The following is a 5,000-nucleotide window of genomic DNA, read 5'->3' as shown; positions in this document are numbered from 1 at the left end:
CTGTTTACATTGACCTCCTAGCCATTAGACTGCTGAACAGTTCATCACATGACTACCAGACTGTTTACATTGACCTCCTAGCCATTAGACTGCTGAACAGTTCATCACATGGCTACCAGACTGTTTACATTGACCTCCTAGCCATTAGACTGCTGAACAGTTCATCACATGACTACCAGACTGTTTACATTGACCTCCTAGCCATTAGACTGCTGAACAGTTCATCACATGACTACCAGACTGTTTACATTTACCTCCTAGCCATTAGACTGCTGAACAGTTCATCACATGGCTACCAGACTGTTTACATTGACCTCCTAGCCATTAGACTGCTGAACAGTTCATCACATGGCTACCAGACTGTTTACATTGACCTCCTAGCCATTAGACTGCTGAACAGTTCATCACATGGCTACCAGACTGTTTACATTGACCTCCTAGCCATTAGACTGCTGAACAGTTCATCACATGACTACCAGACTGTTTACATTGACCTCCTAGCCATTAGACTGCTGAACAGCTCATCACATGACTACCAGACTATTTACATTGACCTACTAGCCATTAGACTGCTGAACAGTTCATCACATGACTACCAGACTGTTTACATTGACCTCCTAGCCATTAGACTGCTGTATAGTTCAACACATGGCTACCAGACTGTTTACATTGACCTCCTAGCCATTAGACTGCTGAACAGCTCATCACATGGCTACCAGACTGTTTACATTGACCTCCTAGCCATTAGACTGCTGAACAGTTCATCACATGACTACCAGACCGTTTACATTGACCTCCTAGACATTAGACTGCTGAACAGTTCATCACATGACTGCCAGACTGTTTACATTGACCTCCTAGCCATTAGACTGCTGAACAGTTCATCACACGACTACCAGACTGTTTACATTGACCTCCTAGCCATTAGACTGCTGAACAGTTCATCACACGACTATCAGACTGTTTACATTGACCTCCTAGCCATTAGACTGCTGAACAGTTCATCACATGGCTACCAGACTGTTTACATTGACCTCCTAGCCATTAGACTGCTGAACAGTTCATCACATGACTACCAGACTGTTTACATTGACCTCCTAGCCATTAGACTGCTGAACAGCTCATCACATGGCTACCAGACTGTTTACATTGACCTCCTAGCCATTAGACTGCTGAACAGTTCATCACATGGCTACCAGACTGTTTACATTGACCTCCTAGCCATTAGACTGCTGAACAGTTCATCACATGGCTACCAGACTGTTTACATTGACCTCCTAGCCATTAGACTGCTGAACAGTTCATCACATGGCTACCAGACTGTTTACATTGACCTCCTAGCCATTAGACTGCTGAACAGTTCATCACATGGCTACCAGACTGTTTACATTGACCTCCTAGCCATTAGACTGCTGAACAGTTCATCACATGGCTACCAGACTGTTTACATTGACCTCCTAGCCATTAGACTGCTGAACAGTTCATCACATGGCTACCAGACTGTTTACATTGACCTCCTAGCCATTAGACTGCTGAACAGTTCATCACATGGCTACCAGACTGTTTACATTGACCTCCTAGCCATTAGACTGCTGAACAGTTCATCACACGACTACCAGACTGTTTACATTGACCTCCTAGCCATTAGACTGCTGAACAGTTCATCACACGACTACCAGACTGTTTACATTGACCTCCTAGCCATTAGACTGCTGAACAGTTCATCACACGGCTACCAGACTGTTTACATTGACCTCCTAGCCATTAGACTGCTGAACAGTTCATCACATGACTACCAGACTGTTTACATTGACCTCCTAGCCATTAGACTGCTGAACAGCTCATCACATGGCTACCAGACTGTTTACATTGACCTCCTAGCCATTAGACTGCTGAACAGTTCATCACATGGCTACCAGACTGTTTACATTGACCTCCTAGCCATTAGACTGCTGAACAGTTCATCACATGGCTACCAGACTGTTTACATTGACCTCCTAGCCATTAGACTGCTGAACAGTTCATCACATGGCTACCAGACTGTTTACATTGACCTCCTAGCCATTAGACTGCTGAACAGTTCATCACATGGCTACCAGACTGTTTACATTGACCTCCTAGCCATTAGACTGCTGAACAGTTCATCACATGGCTACCAGACTGTTTACATTGACCTCCTAGCCATTAGACTGCTGAACAGTTCATCACATGGCTACCAGACTGTTTACATTGACCTCCTAGCCATTAGACTGCTGAACAGTTCATCACATGGCTACCAGACTGTTTACATTGACCTCCTAGCCATTAGACTGCTGAACAGTTCATCACACTGACTACCAGACTGTTTACATTGACCTCCTAGCCATTAGACTGCTGAACAGTTCATCACACTGACTACCAGACTGTTTACATTGACCTCCTAGCCATTAGACTGCTGAACAGTTCATCACATGGCTACCAGACTGTTTACATTGACCTCCTAGCCATTAGACTGCTGAACAGTTCATCACATGACTACCAGACTGTTTACATTGACCTCCTAGCCATTAGACTGCTGAACAGCTCATCACATGGCTACCAGACTGTTTACATTGACCTCCTAGCCATTAGACTGCTGAACAGTTCATCACATGGCTACCAGACTGTTTACATTGACCTCCTAGCCATTAGACTGCTGAACAGTTCATCACATGGCTACCAGACTGTTTACATTGACCTCCTAGCCATTAGACTGCTGAACAGTTCATCACATGGCTACCAGACTGTTTACATTGACCTCCTAGCCATTAGACTGCTGAACAGTTCATCACATGGCTACCAGACTGTTTACATTGACCTCCTAGCCATTAGACTGCTGAACAGTTCATCACATGGCTACCAGACTGTTTACATTGACCTCCTAGCCATTAGACTGCTGAACAGTTCATCACATGGCTACCAGACTGTTTACATTGACCTCCTAGCCATTAGACTGCTGAACAGTTCATCACATGGACTACCAGACTGTTTACATTGACCTCCTAGCCATTAGACTGCTGAACAGTTCATCACATGACTACCAGACTGTTTACATTGACCTCCTAGCCATTAGACTGCTGAACAGTTCATCACATGACTACCAGACTGTTTACATTGACCTCCTAGCCATTAGACTGCTGAACAGTTCATCACATGACTACCAGACTGTTTACATTGACCTCCTAGCCATTAGACTGCTGAACAGTTCATCACATGACTACCAGACTGTTTACATTGACCTCCTAGCCATTAGACTGCTGAACAGTTCATCACATGACTACCAGACTGTTTACATTGACCTCCTAGCCATTAGACTGCTGAACAGTTCATCACATGACTACCAGACTGTTTACATTGACCTCCTAGCCATTAGACTGCTGAACAGTTCATCACATGGCTACCAGACTGTTTACATTGACCTCCTAGCCATTAGACTGCTGAACAGTTCATCACATGACTACCAGACTGTTTACATTGACCTCCTAGCCATTAGACTGCTGAACAGTTCATCACATGGCTACCAGACTGTTTACATTGACCTCCTAGCCATTAGACTGCTGAACAGTTCATCACATGACTACCAGACTGTTTACATTGACCTCCTAGCCATTAGACTGCTGAACAGTTCATCACATGGCTACCAGACTGTTTACATTGACCTCCTAGCCATTAGACTGCTGAACAGTTCATCACATGGCTACCAGACTGTTTACATTGACCTCCTAGCCATTAGACTGCTGAACAGTTCATCACATGACTACCAGACTGTTTACATTGACCTCCTAGCCATTAGACTGCTGAACAGCTCATCACATGACTACCAGACTATTTACATTGACCTACTAGCCATTAGACTGCTGAACAGTTCATCACATGACTACCAGACTGTTTACATTGACCTCCTAGCCATTAGACTGCTGAACAGTTCATCACATGACTACCAGACTGTTTACATTGACCTCCTAGCCATTAGACTGCTGAACAGTTCATCACATGACTACCAGACTGTTTACATTGACCTCCTAGCCATTAGACTGCTGAACAGTTCATCACATGACTACCAGACTATTTACATTGACCTCCTAGCCATTAGACTGCTGAACAGTTCATCACATGACTACCAGACTATTTACATTGACCTCCTAGCCATTAGACTGCTGAACAGTTCATCACATGACTACCAGACTGTTTACATTGACCTCCTAGCCATTAGACTGCTGAACAGTTCATCACATGACTACCAGACTGTTTACATTGACCTCCTAGCCATTAGACTGCTGAACAGTTCATCACATGACTACCAGACTATTTACATTGACCTCCTAGCCATTAGACTGCTGAACAGTTCATCACATGACTACCAGACTGTTTACATTGACCTCCTAGCCATTAGACTGCTGAACAGTTCATCACATGACTACCAGACTATTTACATTGACCTCCTAGCCATTAGACTGCTGAACAGTTCATCACATGGATACCAGACTGTTTACATTGACCTCCTAGCCATTAGACTGCTGAACAGTTCATCACATGGCTACCAGACTGTTTACATTGACCTCCTAGCCATTAGACTGCTGAACAGTTCATCACATGGCTACCAGACTGTTTACATTGACCTCCTAGCCATTAGACTGCTGAACAGTTCATCACATGACTACCAGACTGTTTACATTGACCTCCTAGCCATTAGACTGCTGAACAGTTCATCACATGGCTACCAGACTGTTTACATTGACCTCCTAGCCATTAGACTGCTGAACAGTTCATCACATGACTACCAGACTGTTTACATTGACCTCCTAGCCATTAGACTGCTGAACAGTTCATCACATGACTACCAGACTGTTTACATTGACCTCCTAGCCATTAGACTGCTGAACAGTTCATCACATGGCTACCAGACTGTTTACATTGACCTCCTAGCCATTAGACTGCTGAACAGTTCATCACATGACTACCAGACTGTTTACATTGACCTC

Source organism: Salvelinus namaycush, unplaced genomic scaffold (assembly GCF_016432855.1).
Source record: "Salvelinus namaycush isolate Seneca unplaced genomic scaffold, SaNama_1.0 Scaffold2984, whole genome shotgun sequence".
Lineage (NCBI taxonomy): Eukaryota > Metazoa > Chordata > Actinopteri > Salmoniformes > Salmonidae > Salvelinus > Salvelinus namaycush.
The sequence above is the reverse complement of the archived record's forward strand: the minus strand, read 5'-3'. Positions refer to the sequence as shown.